General features: G+C 35.2%; 1 protein-coding gene across 1 annotated transcript in view; it reads left to right on the top strand.

The window, feature by feature from the left end:
* The window catches only part of Papss (3'-phosphoadenosine 5'-phosphosulfate synthase), a 139,936-nt gene that overhangs the window by 6,071 nt on the left and 115,950 nt on the right, over positions 1-17,915 (top strand). The window lies entirely within an intron of this gene.

Below are 17,915 nucleotides of genomic sequence, written 5' to 3'. Positions count from 1 at the left end.
GAGGGGAAAATTGTCGAGGCCACGTTATGTCAAGGATCTGGGTATATTCTTATCATGTGTACGCCATATCCAAAAATTTCATTACTTCATACAGCATGTCCCACCTACTTTTTCTTACTATTGAATACACCATGAATTGTCAAACAGATAGAGCCAGCTTATCTGCGAAAAGATCTAAACCTCTCAAGGACTTCCTAATTCATTTCACAAATGTACGTGGTCTCAATTCTAATCTCAACGATGTCCATTTCCACTTGCAGTCTGCCAAACCCCATGTACTTTTTCTGACAGAATCTCAGTTATCGGTTGATTCATCTACTGCTCATCTCAATGCCCAAATTATTCTCTGTATGATTCCTTTCGCCTCAAAGGTGGTACTTGTGCATATGTCCGTTCTGATATTCCCTGTCAGAGACTTGGCAATTTGGAATCTCCTCTCTTTGATCTTCTCTGGCTTAAAATCTCTCTACCTCATTGTGTCAAATTCATCTGTTGTCTCTACCGTTCTCCCAACTCCACTAATCACTTGGAGCTCTTTAACTTCCTCTCTTTGCAACTTGACTTTCTCCAGTCCAACTTTCCTAACAGTGAAGTAATTTTCTTTGGTGATTTTAATGTTCACAACTCCAGCTGGCTTCTGTTTTCTAGTCACACCGACCCAGCAGGTCGAGATGCTGAGGCTTTTGCAATTACTAATGACCTAGCACAGATTGTTCATTTACCTACAAGAATACTGGACAATCCTAATCATACAGCCAGTACGCTTGGTCTTTTTCTCACAAACAACCCTTCTAAGTACACGGTCGAAGTGAGAGGTCCTTTAGGCACTTCAGATCACAACTTGGTGATTGTCTCTTCTCCAATGGAATCTTTATCTCATGGCTATTCCCAACCACGTGTTGTTTGGCATTACAAGAATGCAAAATGGGATGACCTGCGAGACTTCTTTTCTTCTTTTCCGTGGTCGGATTACTGTTTCAAAACTTCTAATGTCAACGTTTGCTCAGATCGTGTCATTGAAATTATTCTTGCAGGAATGGAATCCCTTATCCCACACTCCACTTTAAAATCTCGTCCTTTATCTAAACCTTGGTTTTCCAATAAATGTGCTAAGGCTGTCCAAGAGAAGAATTTTGCATATCGTAATTGGCTTGTTTCTAATTCTTCAGTTTCATTTTCTGCGTACACCAAAGCTCGCAACAGTTCTAAAGCAGTTATTAATCAGTCCAAACTAGAGTTTGAACAGGCTAAGAGTAGAAAACTTGCTTCTTGCCCTAATGGTAGCCGAGCATTCTGGTCTCTTGCCAAAGCTATTAGCCGCAACTTTTGCCCATCTTTGCTCCCACCTCTGTCCAAACCAGATGGTTCTGTTGCCACTTCAGCCAAGGATAAAGCTGACCTGCTAGCATCCCATTTTTCTTCCAGCTCATGTATTAATGATCTTGGTAAAACACTTCCCACCATTCCCAACACGCTCCATTGTGTCTCCTGTGTCTCCAATGTCTCCTGTGGTCTTCCGTCAAAAGGATATCAGAAGGATTTTGATGAATCTTGATGCTAAGAAAGCTCCAGGTCCTGATGGTATTTCTCCACTTGTTCTCAAAACCTGTGCTCCTGAACTTACTCCTATTCTTTGCCGCCTTTTTTCACTTTCTTATTCCAAAGGTGTTTTTCCTTCTGCTTGGAAATTTGCTCATATCCAGCCAGTTCCTAAAAAGGGTGACAAATCCCTCCCATCCAATTATCGTTCCATTGCAGTTACTTCTACTCTTTCTAAAGTAATGGAGAAATCAATTACCGCCAACTCTTAAACTACCTAGAAACCTTCCGTCTGATCAACGATCACCAGTATGGATTCCATCAGTGTCGATCCACTGGAGATATTCTGGCTTATGTTACCCATTTATGGACTAATTCAATGGAAAGGTTCGGTGAAACACAAGTAGTTGCTCTTGACATCTCAAAGGCTTTTGATCGTGTTTGGCATAAAGGTCTTCTAAACAAGCTTCCATCTTATGGTTTGCCAACTGTTTTTAGTAATTGGTTATCCAGTTTTCTCTCTGATCGCTCACTGAGGGTGATGGTAGATGGCTCTCTGTCTTCTAACTTCTCCACTAATGCCGGTGTCCCCCAAGGTTCAGTTCTTTCCTCCACTCTTTTCCACTTGTATATCAATGACCTTCTTCCATTGACTGGAAATCCTATCCATAGTTTTGACGATGATAGCACATTGCATTCAACTTTCCATTTTGAGAAACATTGTCTTGCTCAATCAGCTTCAACTTCTCGAAAATCTGCTACCAATTCCTTAAATGCCGATCTTCAGGTAATTCTCTAGTGGGGCAAAGACAACTTAGTGATTTCAACCCTTCTAAAACTCAGTCTTGTCTTATATCTCGCAAAAAAGGATTCTTCTACTCCTATGCTCATCTTTAGTGACACTCCGATTTCTAGACAAGTTGATATATATCTCTTTTGAGGATTACCCTGACTTCTAATCTCTCTTGGCACAAGCACATAACAAATATTGCTTCTTCTGCATCTAAAAAACTTGGTTTTCTCTTTCGCTCTCGGCGTTACATTTCTTCCAATCAGCTGCTCACTCTGTATAAATTGCAAATTCGCCCTGCCATGGAATATTGTTCCCACATCTGGGGTGGTGCCCCCAAAACCTCTCTCAGGCTTCTTGATTCCATTCAGAAGAGGGCAGTTAGGTTAATTAATGATTCATCTCTAACAGAGTCTCTCCACTCGCTTTCTCATAGATGCACTGTTTCTGCTGCATGCCTCTTCTACAGATACTTCTGTGGGCACTGTTCTTCTGAATTGTCTTCTATGATTCCTGCTGTCTCTTTCAAAACAGTCCGAACACGTGCCACGACCAGCCAACATCCATTTACTGTCCAACTTCAAACCCACAGAACCAACTTTTCATCTTCCTCATTTATTCATTCAACTGCCGTTTTTTGGAACAACCTTCCTTCATACGTATTTCCTGAAAATTACAATCTACAGAAGTTCAAGTCCAATGTCAACAAATATCTTCTTTCGTCTTCTTAACCTCAAACCCAAGCACGGTACTAAGTACTATAGGTTCTAATACCTCTCGTGTTTGGGGTTCACATAAAAAAAAAAAAAAACATACCTCTGAACAGCAGTAGCTAGAAAGGCAATGGAGTGATATATTTATGCATATAAATAGATAAATACATATACATAAACATTTTATAATAGATGCAAGATGTATATAAGGAAGTACAGGATATGATATTTATTATTCTTTATCTTGAATAGATTTTATTATTTTCATGAAGTATTATTCTGCAGATACTCTACTTAATATATAGTGCCTTAAGTTGGTTTAAGTTCATTTTATACACCTTTTATCATCTGTTGTGTTGTAAGTTTAATTGCATCCGGAATTTCCAGATGCACCGATGGGTGGATTTTTCCTCATCAGTAAGATGAGAGAAATTGCCAAAATAGCTATTGACTATAAATAGCATTCTGCTATCCTTTGGAGAAAGTATTTTGAGTTTAACAGTGAGCCAATTTCTATTGACAGTTTCACAGTTTGAGAAACCCATGTTTAGTCTCTAGAGCAAAGTTTCCGGAATCCCCCCCCCCCCATACTTCTCCTTCAACCCATGCACGGTACTAAGTACTATAGGTTTTGATACCTTTCGTGTTTGGGGTTTTCATAAAAAAAAAAAAAAAAAAAAACACGAGGAAGACTTATCGCACTCAAATTAGTCAGGTCTTAATCTTAAATGATTGTCTTGTGGTTGACAACCTTTTGGTGGTATTGTGCCCAGTTTACTCTCTTGTAGTGGTTTGGGTGTACATTTCATTGTTGTTGAGTTCTAGCTGCTAGATGTGTATTCTTAAAATCAAGTTAAGGTTTTATGTGTAAGTAAACTACTTCTGTTATTTTCCAAAAAATGGTTCTACACATGTTGAGTAGGAGCTTTTGAAATGCATTTATAAGGCATCACTTGGAATTGAATTGTATCATAGGCATACCCATTTATCTTTGCAACTCTCACTGCACTGCCTTTTTGGAATGATTAAATGAAATCATCTCATGGTGCTAGTTAGGTCAGTCTGAGGTTCCACCTTCAAAACTAGATCCATAGTTTTGTTGCCTTCTAACTTATGCTTATAAAAATCATTTGGAAGAACTACTCTTAAGCTTGAACTCAAGCTTTTTGTTAATTATGCTATTTTTAAATAAATCTGTGATACTGTTTTTCAGGTGTAGGTGAGAAGATGGGATTGTGAAAAACAAAATCCTAATTGAAGTGTGTTATAAGCAATATGATAATGTTAGTATTTATTTAAAAAGTATTAGGGTTCAAAAACATCTCAACATAAAATTTTTATTAAGACAAAAAAAAAAAAAAAGTCCAAGATCTTGATCCCCAGGTGATTTCTCATGCCTTCTTGAGAAATATCACTTGTCAGACTAACACTTCTTGAGAGAATATCACTTGTCAGACTAACACTTCTTGAGAGAATATATGAATATATTAATTGTTATTTTGATTGAAACCTTGGATATTGTTTTTTAGGAGTACGTGTGGAATGAGAATATCTTCTTCAAGAGGAGTGTTTCCATTTATGATGGGTTTCCTTAGCCTACAAGTTATTTTTTGGTAGGAATTTTTTCCCGCCATAAAGTGTGGTTCAAGGTGTCTTGGTCGGTTAAACCTTGAGCTGTTGTGCACTCCCATACTCCATCCATCCATATCCTCCTAGGTCTTCCTCTTTTCCTTCTTCTAGGAGATATCCATTCCAGAATAGCCTTTGGATATCTGGTTTCTTACATCCATTTTACACGTTCATACCATGTTAAACGCTTTTCTTTGATAGTGTCAATAATATTCTTTTTCACTTCCATTTTCTCTCTTATGTCTTCATTCCATTTTCTGTCTCTTCTAGAAGTTCTTGCTGAGTGTCTCCAAAAATCTATTTCTGTGGAGAGCAATTTGTTTTCCACTCCATACAATAGAAGACTTTGTACAGTCATTTGAAATACACGTTTCTTTGTTTTATTTAGAATATTTCTGCTCCATAGAACAGAATTTAACATGACGATAGCCTTTCTGCCATCTGCAATTCTCTTATTGATCTCTGCTTGGGATGATCCATCATTTTGTAAGATTGATCCTAAATATTTGAATTTATCGACTTGTTTGATTTTAAAACCTTCAATATTTAGACTGTGTCCTGATCCTGAAGACAGCATTTCAGTCTTGCTAAAATTGATTTTTAGATCCCTTCGTTTATATTCCTCAAACAGTTGACGACATGCATAGTCTGCATCTTCTAAGTCTTGTACTATCACCACCTGATTGTCTGCAAAAAGTAAATTGTGAATATAGATGTTCTTATTGATCGGCAATCTCATTTTATTGCATTTTTTTTTTACCAGGCAGATGTCGATATAAATTTTGAAAAGCATTGGTGACATGCAACAGCCTTGTAATAAGCCTTTTGAAGCGTGGAATTTAAGTGACAAAGCTGATCCCACTTTAATTCTGCATTTATTATTCTTGTAAATTCTTGTAAATCAATTGTCCACCAATATTTGCCTCTTTCAGTGCTTCCCATAAGAGTTTTCTTGGAACACTGTCATGTGCCTTTTCAAGGTCAATGAAAATCATAAAGATTTTTTTTCTGTTCGATTGGCATTTTTCAAGGATCTGTCATACTGTTCAGATATGGTCTATACATGACCTTCCAGCTGAAAACCCGCTTTGTTCTTCTGACACCTCGATTTGGGTTTCTAAATGGTTCTTGATCCATTTTCCAAGAATCTTTAACAGCTGGTTCAGGATGCATATTCCTCTGTAATTAATATATCCTGTTGTCATTTCTTTCATTATTTCTTCTCCTCTCAGTATACCATTTAACAATTTTTGTAACAAAACAGTCACTCCTCTTCCACCATATTTCAGAAGTTCCATAAAAACTCCTCCAGGTCCAGGTGATTTGCCATTCCTTCCTTCCTTCGGTAAGAGTTCCACTTCCCTAACAGAAACTTTTAAGCCCGAGTCTTCAATACCGAAATCCTCCACCGTCTTGAACTCTTCCCAGTCTTCTTTTAAGTCTTTCATAGTACTTCATCCAGTCTTTCAAAGGTATTAATTGTAAACCAGCACTGAAGTTTAACATTGACAAATGTAAAGTACTACATATGGGAAACAGCAACCCCAGAGCAACGTATCAACTCTGTGATACTACACTGACAGTGGTAGAGAATGAAAAGGACCTGGGGGTAATTGTGCAGGCATATATGAAGTTCTCCGTGCAGTGCAGACGGCTGCAAGAGTAGCTCATGATGTCTTGTCAGTGATATACAGAAATTTTTCTAGCAGGGATAAGGAGGTGATTATTCCCTTGTATAAGGCAATGGTCAGGCCACACCTTGAGTACTGTATACAGGTCTGGAGGCCTCATTTCAAGAAGGATGTAGAGCTGCTGGAACGAGTACAGAGAAGGGCAACAAGATTAGTGAATGGAACAAAGGATTGCTCTTACGAAGAAAGGCTTAAGTTTTGCAAATTACAGTGTCTGGAGACTAGGTACCGGCGAGGTGATCTGATAGAGGTGTATAAAGCCTTGAATGGTTTGAGCATGCTCAGTGCTGATGGGATTCTTCCTCTTGCTCAGAATAATCACCTGAGAGGGCATAAATTCAAATTGAGGAAAGACAGATGTAGGATAGATGTGCAGAAATTTGCCTTTAGCCAGTGGGTAGTTGGTTGGTGGAACAGACTTCCATCCCTTGTTGTGGAAGTTGATAGCCTAAATAAATTTAAGGCTTAGCTGGACAGGTATTTCGAACGAACGGAGGGGTGAAGTGGAAGTTTTTTTTTTTTTTTTTTTTGCTGCTGCATAAGCTTACTTTCTTGCATCATATGCCTCTAGTAATATTCTGTTTTCTCAAGTCTTTAAGGACTTTCCACGATTCCACTGGTCGCTTGAAACCCAGTTTACTATTAATAGTCGTGCATTTCCTTTCCCATTTTTCATTTTTCACTTCCACCAACCGATTGACCATTTTCTTCTTTTCAACATAAATGTTCCTATATACATCATTCCTTTCAGCCATTTCTGATATGCAAGTTTCTTTTCCTGCACAGCAGCCCTTACTTTCTCTGTAATCCATGTCTTTTTTGGTCCTTGGCTCTTCTTTTTGCCTAGGATTTCATGAGCTATTTTTTTTACAATATTTTTTAAATATTTGTAGATTTCTTCAGTATTACCTTTTATCTCTATGTTAATTTCAGCATCCAATCTCTGGGTGAAGTTGTTTCTAATGCTATCATCCCAAAGTAGTTCAACATTAAATTGATCCACTTGTAGCATTTCTCCTTCCCTGCATTATTGGTTGTCCACTCTTATTTTCTTAATCCAGTTCCACCTCAGTGTTGTTTTAACAAGAAAATGGTCAGATCCACATTCGGCTTCTCTATGAACTCTGACATCTTTCAATACGTATGTCCCTGAATGTTTTGAAATAATGTAATCTATAACTGATCTAATTTGTCTTGTCTTGTCTTGTCTTCTGCGACCAAGTAAATTGATGGATATCCTTGTGTTGGAAAAATGTGTTGTTTATTCTCAAGTTGAACTGTTCACAAAGTCTCCATTGTCATTCCTCTCTTTCTCTCCAAATCTTCCAATAACTATGCTATTTTGTTCAGTTTCTCCCTTGCATTAAAATCCCTCATTAAAAATATCTCTTTGTTCTTAGGGATTTTTTCTATTAGTCTCTCAGATCCTCCCAAAATTCATCCTTCAAGGTTTATCAGCAGTGTCATTAGTTGGGGTATATATTCCCAAAATATATATTTCTCTCCCATACATTGTCAATTCCAATGATATCATTCTTTCATTAATAAATTGCCAGTTTTTGATGTTATGTCTCAATTTCTTTTTAACAGCAATAGAAACTCCTACTCTTGCTCTTTCACTCTTATCGACTCCACTCCAGAAATGGTAGTATTCTCCCACTATTTCCTCTCCACATCCCATTTTCTTTGTCTCCGATAACACAACGTCTAACATGAGAATATAAGTGTAAAAAAACAAAATGCTAATTTGAATCATATTGCTGAGATTCTCATTACCAATCATTAATCAACATTATTAGTAATGCGATATCCATTTAAAATAAGTATTAGGGTTCAAAAACATCTCAGTATAAAAGTTTTATTTAAAAAAAAGTCCAAAATCCCTAGTGACTCAGCCAGTGTATCCAGTCCACTATTACATCTTAAAGGAATGTATATCTTCATCAAGAAAGAATTTTCATTGAATATTTTTAATTGTGCAAAATTCTGATCTCAACCAGCTTTCATGGAGCACACCTATTCCTGATATATATTTAATTCTAATTGCAATCCTCGTATTTGCTGAACTTTTTTAATGCAAGTTAAATAGTGTCTCTATAATAAAAAGTCTTATATGATCATTTTTTTAATTTAATTTATTTCAAGCAATAATCACTAAAAATATGAAATCTTGTAATATTACAAGAATATAGCATTAGCATTAGTAGAGGCATATGATGCAAGAAGGCAAGTTTATACAGCATTACCAAAAAAAAAACCCTTTCCATTTCACCCATCCATTCACTCAAAAAGTTTGTCCAGTTCTTTAATGAATTTATTTTGGCTAACTTCCACAACAACCAATGGAAGTTTGTGCCAGCAATGAATCACCTGCTGGCTAAAGGCAAATTTCTGCACATCTATTCTACAACTGTCTTTCCTCAATTTGAAATTATGCCCCCTCAGGTGCATAATCTGAACAAGAGGAAAAATCCCATCAGCATTGAGCTTGCCCAAATCATTCAAGGCCTTATATACCTCAGTCAGGTTACCTTGCAGGTGCCTAGTCTCCAGATGCTGCAATTTGCAGAGCTGAAGCTCTTTCTTGGTAAGAGCACCCCTTTGTTCTGCTCACCAATCTCATTGCCATTCTCTGTACTTGTTCCAGCAGCTCCACATCCTTCCTAAAATGAGGCCTGCAAACCTGTATGCTGTACTCGATGTGTGACTTGACCATTGACTTATACAAGGGATAATCACCTCCTTATCCCTGCTAGCAGCATTCCTGTATATCATTGACAAAATCACATGAGCTGTCCTGGCAGCCTGTCTTCACTGCTCAGAAAACTTTATATCTGACTGCACAGCTATCCCCAGGTCTTTTTCATTCTTCACTACCCTGAGTGTAGTGCCACACAGTTGGTACGGTACTTTGGGTTTGTTGCTACCCATATGCAGTACTTTGCATTTGTCAATGTTAAACTTGTCACCTCTCCACCCATTTGCCCAACTTTTCTAGATCCTGTTGCAGTAGCATACTGTCATTAATAACCCTGCCAACCTTTTTATCGTCTGCAACCTTGAACATTAAGCCTGATATACCTTCATCAATATCATTGATAAATATAGAAAGCAACAATACAATATGAATATTTAGCAATGTTAATGAGCGACATGATTAATGAACATGGCAGTTTAATTCTGAGCCTGACAGTAGACAGGCAGACACAAAGCTCTTTAATTTTACTCTCTCCTTTTTTTTTTTTTTTTTTTTATATACTTAATCAGTACAAAACCAGAAGTCAGAACAAATTGGGGCCTCTTTATAAACAATACTAGTTTTCAAAGAGTAAATTTAAAAAAAATGAACATTAAAATTTCATGGAAAATTTGTTACAGTGAAAACAAATTTAATATGACATTACACAACCAGCTTAGTGTAATTTGTTTAAAGACTTGTTTTGAACAATTTCTTTCATGGTTAGATGCTTCATTTTATATAATATAATTTTTAAGTCTTCTACATGCATACTGGCATTGAACAAAATTGTTTATGCCACTAGCATCCAACCATTTATGCAGAAGAAGATCTGTTGAAACTTTTTGGCTAGTATAAAAGTTGTATAGAGTAATTTAGGATGCCTTCTTATACTGCTTAGGTAGAACAGATGCTTAGATGAAGGCAAAGTGTTTGAATGTTTATTGATGCTCCAGAACTCTTTGAGGGCTGACCCTATCCTTTTGTTGTAGGTTGTGGATGCCATTGGTCTGTTTTGATCAAGGCTTACATGACAACAGTTTGGGGAGGAATGCTGCAGTTGTCTGCATTATCAGTTCCTTTATCTTCTGTATTGATTTATTTTTGTTAGTTCAGAATCTTTTGTATTTTTCTATTGCATTATTTTAAGATAAGATAACAGCTGGTGTGAAGCAGACATGTTATCTTATCTCTATTGTTCAGAATGCTGAAGAGTGTTATAGTTTGTCATTTTATCTTATTTGGCTTTTCACTTAGTTGTATGGTGCCTCCGTAGCCAGGTGGGAAAGAGCAGTAGCACGTAGCACACGCTTCTTGATTAGACTGGGGTTCGAGCCCGTCACCACCAAATACGGAGGATGCGGAAAGGTCAGGGAATGACCACCGCATATTCCTGGAGCAGTATGGCCTTAGTTGCTAATGCTCCTAAAAACCAAATAATAAACAAACAAACTTAGTTGTAGCTTTATTTATATTAAACCCATATAACCTACCAGTTTCACTTTTGACTTTTTTGTACTATATGATTTATTAACTGCTTCATAGTGAAGTATGTAAACATCCTTTCATCCGTAATTACCAAAAAGAATTTTTGAAAAAATCACCAAACCAAGTGAGATTTTAAGTTTTCAGAAAACATGCAAAATGACCTGTATAACTACAATAGTGACTCTAGCACTCTGGAGAAAATTCAATGGACTGTTATTAGTATTAGTAGCAGCAAACAATGCAAGAAAACCAGCTTCAGCCTATCAGCCAAAAAAAAAAAAAAAAAAAAAAAAATCTACCCACCTCATCTATCAATCTATTTTAATAATTTCTCTGATTCTTCAAGTTTATTCAAAAATACTCACTTCCACAACACTAAATGGAAGTTTGTTTAAACTATCAATTACTCTGTGACTCAAAGGAAATTTTCACACATATTCCTGAGCCATCCTTTTTCAATTTATGTTGCCATATGTGTGTATTGTCTGAGTAAGAGTAAGGATACCATCAGCTTTTAGTTTACTTAATCCATATAAAGCTTTAAACAATCCAATCTGGTTTCCTCAGGCCCCTAGTTTCAAAGGGCTGCAATTTGCAAACTGAAGTCTTTTGTGTTAAGAATAGCCATTTGTGTTTTTTGACTAATCTGATTGCTCTTCTCTGCACACATTCTAAGAGATCCATATCTCTCTTAAAATGAGGCTTCCAGACCTGCATACAGTATTTAATGCTTGTTACAGTAAAACTTTGCATTAAGCCATTCTAGTTACAGCAGACTTCTATAACCAGAAGGTCTTAATACAAAAGCTAATTTGTATGTTTTGTGAAAACTTAAAACCTTATTTGGTTTGGTAACATTTTCAAAAACTTTTCAGCTAATCATGGAAAAAAGAATGTTTATGAATTTTATGGTGTCATGCCCATTTGAACACATGCCAATCACAGCTGACCAGATTATACCAAAATGAAAATATATTGAAAGACTTTTGTGACATTTTATAACTTTTGAGTCCATTCTCAAATTACATATGTTGTCATGATACAAAATTCATCAAAATGGCTATCAACATTTTTACAGCTATCAAAATGTTCAGGATTAAATCATTTATGCATGAATAAGAGCAACGGCTTTCTCCACTAGTCCGTGTTTTTTTGAGATATCTTAATGGATATTTGCAATGATTTCTGAAATTTCTTATTTAACAGAATGAATCTCTAATAATGAACTTTTTCTTCAGTATTTGGAATGAGGAAATGCTATGGTACTGGAATAAGCATTATCTTTCTTTGGTACACCTTTATCTTCTGTGTGATAATGTTTGTGTCAGATGACACAGAGATAAATCTTTTTACTGCCATAGGCAGTGTATCATTTGATAACCAGAATAATGGGATATTTAAATGCAGTAGCCCTGCTTTTTTATGTATTCATAAGATTTTGGATCTAATACAATAGAATCTTGTAATAAATCCAGCTTCCTCGGGACTCAGCACATGCTTGATTTTTGAAAATTACAGAGTTTTGTTTTTTTTTTAATACAGTAGCTCTTAATCTGTATTTCCAGTTTTATCCAGTGGGTAATGTATTGCCTATGAAATAAAGGTTGAGTTCAAATGCTGCCTCTAGTATGGATGTTATAGTTGTCTAATATTATTACTGTGAGGTATAAATAGGGCAATATTATTTCCACAATCGAATTACTATTGTGGAAATTAAAAACTAAATACATGCTCATCATCATCATCATAGGTTGCTGTTCTCTCTGGGGGTTGGCGATCAGCATGTGCTGTTGTAAACATCATGAAATAATTGTTTCACAGTTTTGCCCGTTATTTTCTTCAAATTATCCAGCCATGATATTCTTCTTCTTCTTCTTCTCACCATAATTCTTCCAGTCAAAATTATTCATGGCATTGCATATTCTCCTTGATGTCTCATAATGTGACCAAAAAAATAAGTTTTTTGTTTCTCGATTAGAGACAGCAATTTCCTTTCTCTGCTGATTGATCTCAACACGTCCACATTTATAACTTTAGCTGTCCATGGAATACATAATATTCTTCTATACATGTACATCTCAAATGCCTCCAATTTCTGCACCTATAGTGTCCAAGTTTTGCAACCATAGATTAACTTGGACCAGATGTAGCACTCCATTACTCTTAGTTAAAGATTTAAATCTAATTGCAGATTACATAAAACACCTTTCAGTTTGCAAAAGGCTGATCTTGCTATTTAAACTCTTCTTTTAATTTTAGTTCATCCCCTTTGTCATTAATTCCTCTACATATTACTGTACTGTTAAGTACTATACTGTGAACTAGTATTGAATGTCTTGCAAAATGAATGAGTTTATACACTGACAGTACATAATAACAATGACATACAGTCTAGGAAGTATATAAACAGAAAGAAGTGGTAGTTGAAAATCATTAATAGCCCATAATGCATAAATCCTGTTTTCCCCTAGCTGAGTGATCAAGTACAAAAGTATATGTACTTTGAGTACCCATAGGTTAAGCCATCATGACTACAAAATATGGTGATGTGTTTGTATTCTCTCAGTCTTGTGAATTCTCCTGACCTTATGTAAGTTGCCCGTAGAGTATAAACAGAAAATTTATTTATGGCTGCCATAGCTGAGTGGTCAGGCATGAGGGACAGATTAACAAGTGCCAGCGTGACTGTAATTCAAGCTCACATATGGTCATGTGTCTACCAAAGTAGACACATGATCATATCTGTATGGTAATGTTTATGTATACTCTCTATCTTTAAACTTCTCTGACTTTATGTGGTTGTTCTGGAGTATAAACAGAAAAAAATATAAGAATTTATTAAGTCCAGCTAGCTTATTTAAACAGAGATAGTCAAGAAGAGCCACATTTTTGAGGCCGTGCTGTATCATTTAAATTAATTTTTATAAACCATTACAAGAACAAGAAAAATGTTGCACTTTTTTTCAGCAGAACATTTAAGTTTGGCAGTGAGATTATTAATTTATTTTTATTTTAAAAAAAAAACATAATCTACTTTTAGTTGCTGGTTTTTTTTTTTTTAATGAAAACCCCAAACACGATAAGCAATCTTGAACTTTTCTTTCTATTTTCAAGAAACGTTTGGTGTTTTCATCCATTCCATCAAACATAGAGAACTTCCTGAATTTTATGAAATGCTTCTGCCATTTCCTTTAATTTGAACTGCTTCTTGGGTTGCTCCAGTTCCTCAATGGATTCGGCTCTCCCTTGCTTCTCAACTATTTGCACGTTCAACTGGGCTAGGCCTTCTGTTTTTAAATCTTCACCTCGTTCATCCACAAGCTCATCTACATTTTCGTTCTCCAGGACCAGCTGGAACTTCTGGGCTAAGTTTACAATTTCTTTGGTAACAAAAGACATCAGCTTATCTTTGTTGAAGCTTTCATTGTTAAACTTGGAATTTTTTTAGAATATTTTTCCAAACTCTGCTCATACAAGTTGTTGTCAAATCATTCCAGGCTCTTGAAATGTTACGTATTCCATCAAGGATGTTAAAGGGCTAGTGTGTAATTCTCCAAAGAAATAGCTGATGGGACACAGTCCACTTGCCTTAAACGTTGTGGGGGTTTCTCTGAAATGCTTCAATATAGTTCACCTGTCTCAAACACGTTGTCTAATATTTCTTCAGAATTTTTAAAGCAGAAAATGAAATTTATTTACCTAGATTCTAATTATGCCGCAGGTTATTTATCCAACATAGTTTGTATGGGAACGAAAATAAAACTTATTGTTTCTTCATTCGACTTCACTCATAAAAATTATACAGAAAGTATCTTTATGATTTTACCCAAAAAAAAATTTACGTAAGTGCGACTTTACGTAACTCGGGCTTACACAAGTCGGGGACTAACCATATTGTTATAAAGTGATTTGGTGAAAACTGTGTGTGCATGCATGTGTAAAGGAATTGCTGGCAAAAAGAAATTGAAGTATTTTGACATAGCAAAATAAACATGTTTCCTAGCTGGTTGTTGAATATGATGTGGGTGTACAGACAATGAGGGATATTTTTAAAACATGTAATGATGTGCTAAAATTTGTCTTTGTCTGATTGTTATTGTGGCATATCCAAAAGGGAAGTGACTATGAAACAAGCAATGCCTAAAACACCCTTGATTCTGCAGTTTGTGACCGTTTCCAACAGAAATGTGCAGAAGGAACTCCAATTTCTGGAGTTCTTTTTTAATAGCAATTCCTTTGCTATTAAAAAAAAGGTTAGATGATTTAATGAGCAGTTCAAAGTCAGCCAATTGTTTTGTGCCCCAGATGGTTGGAAAATTTTAAAAGACATTGGGATCCAACAACTTGAATTACTTGGTGAAAAGTCAACTGCTGATCAATTAACAGCTATGTTCAACAGGAATTTTCTCATTTTGTTGATAGACATAATCATCTCATGAGAAATATACAGTGTTTATGAATCTGGTCGCTTTCAGAAAGTACTTCCATTAAAAACACTTGCCACCCAGGCAGTGAAGGAATAGCACCTGGAAATGAAATCAGCATGGAGCACATAACTGTAGTGACATGCTGTAATGTCACCAGCACACACAATTTAAAATTGCTTGTAGTTGGGAAAGGTAAGTAGCAAAGGTCTTTCAAGGAAATGAGTTCTTACCATGTAAGTAACTATAACCAATCAAAAGCTTGTAAGTGCTATAACTAAATGAAAGCTTTGACAAATCAAGATAGCTTTAAAAACTAGATTTTTAATCACTTCATTCCATCCATAAGTGAACATTTGAAATCAAAGGGCTCCCAGCATATTTACCTTAACTGAAAATGCACAATCTCATCTAAATGAGTCAGCAGTCTGAATGGATAATGGACAAATATTTATTCAATTTCTATATGTAAATATCAGTGTTTTAATCCAATCTACAGACCAAGGAGTGATTGAAAATTTAAAGAGATAATTTTCTTCACCTCATTATAGAAGAGAATGTGTTAGGTAATGTATGCAGCACATTACATTTCAGGCTTTTTTTTTTTTTTTTTTTTTCCTTAAATTAATTGAATTTTTTTTTTTTTTTTTTTTTTCTGTGGTTAATAGAAGTGAAAAGCAAATATAATGATCTGTTTATCAATTAATTACTAAGATTATAACTTTATAGAACACTTGATAAAACTCTATAGTTTACATTCTCTAAACTCAACTTCAGTTTTATAACAACTGTATAATATTTATTACTCTTCTCCCATATATATATATATTTTTTTTTTAGTTCTTTTCTCTCTCTCTCTCTCTCTCTCTCTTTCTCTCTCTCTCTCTCTCTCTCTCTCTCTCTCTTTGTATATATGCACCTTCACAAGTGACACCATTCATGAGTCTTAGACAACAATACATGCAAAGCATGCTTGAACTTTCTAAAGCTAACACTATTTCATTAAAACTACATTCAATCTATGAATTTTGTTTTATATACAAATCATATGGAAAAAAGAAAATAATAATTGCCAGATTTCTATTAATTTTTATGTCATTTTGGGATGTCTTGACAAATCTTTCTAAAAGAACTAAATATAAAATTTCATGAAAATCCATCCACTGAGAGTTGAGTTGTTACATGTGGATGGACGTGGTGAAGACAGTAGCACTTATGCATATATATATATATATATATATATATATATTATTCTTTAGTAATATGATAATTTATGTTGTATTTAACTTTTAATATACTTTTATAGTGGTTTTCCTTAAATTATTTCTAGATTTTTCTGTTGTCCCAGTAGCTGTTTTAGCAATGCCCGGGTACGAACAGAGTACATATTATTATTTTATCTTTCTATTGTGGTTTATTGTGTTTATTTTCTTAATTACGGGTGTTTTCTACTCATAGGTATTATGGTTAATACATTACTGGTCTTTAAGCTAGCCTAAACTCGGTTATCTTAAATGCCCAGGGCCTATTCATTTATTATTTTTCAACTTGTTACGTATTGCTAAAGAAATTGTCATATTAATTATAGATGAAAAACTGTAGCAATACTACTTTATGACAAAATGATAAAATATTAAACATTTTTATACATTTATTGTATTACATCTTTATACATATTTGTATTACATCACATGGTCGTCAGTCCCCTACTTCATCGGGGGCTTTGAGCGGATTGACGGTTCATTCGATGTAATGCATTACTTACTTACCCGTTTCTGTTTGTATCTATCACAGCTTTGCTATTTTATCCGATACTGAATTCTAAGTTTCTTTTAAATTCCATTTTTGTCCCTTTCCCATTGCTATTAGTTAAATAGGTATTATTTATTATAAATTTATTATGAACCGAATTAATATCCCATAATTTCTACAGCAACTGTGATAGAATACACAAAGCCCAACTGGTGAGTTTTTTAAAAAATTACAATAACTTTACTTACTTGATGTGTATAAGTGGAGGTCGTAGTGTCGAATCATGAAAGTTTCCCATCCTACTTGATGTGTTTCGGTGGAGATCGTCGAGTCGAAAAAGGAATGTTTCGCACCCTTAACTTGTTTTATAGATGGCTATTTTTATGGCTTTGTCGCTTTAGCGTTTCCCTGTGTTCCGATGGTGTTTTGGCGGAAGTCCCCGAACTTCAGGCCAAGGTCTATTATGATGGTTTTGTGGCAGGTTAAATGAATTTATTTAGTTGTGTATTTACAATATTTTTACATTTATTTTATGTCTCACCTCGGACAGTGCCGGTACCGCTTTTCCAAGGCGTAACAGCACTTGTTTGTCCAGAGGCAAAACTATATGTGCAATGGCTAACCTCTACTTACACCATTATGAAAGTAACATTACGGACAGTTTAAAATTCTACAGATACATTGATGACGTAATAGTATTCAACCATGACAACTTTATAAATATTGCAAAGAATTATTACCCAGCAGACCTTAAAATAGAATGTACAAATCCGGATAACAACTTAAAAGCTGTCTACTTAGACAGCGAAATTACCATCCACCCAGACAAAATATATACACATCACCATGATAAAAGAGATCATTTTAATTTCGAAACAATAAAACTCACACACTGGGAAAGTAACATAGCAAAGCATATACATGGTAATACCATAAGAAATCAGACAAACAGACTATTACAAATATGCAACAATATAAATAGTGGAAATATAGCCATTAAAAAACTCATTATAACGCTGGATAGAAACAAAATTCCCAAACAGTACAGTAGATATCACGTAAGAACTGCCATATACGCAAATATTAGAAAACACCATCCCAATGTAGACCCATATACTTTTATCAAAAGCCAACTAAAAATATAATAGTAAT

Source organism: Mastigoproctus giganteus, chromosome 7, assembly GCF_048544385.1.
Source record: "Mastigoproctus giganteus isolate SK-2022 chromosome 7, ASM4854438v1, whole genome shotgun sequence".
In the NCBI taxonomy this organism is placed as follows: domain Eukaryota; kingdom Metazoa; phylum Arthropoda; class Arachnida; order Uropygi; family Thelyphonidae; genus Mastigoproctus; species Mastigoproctus giganteus.
Note: the sequence above shows the minus strand (reverse complement) of the source record. Positions and strands in the feature narration are given on the sequence as shown.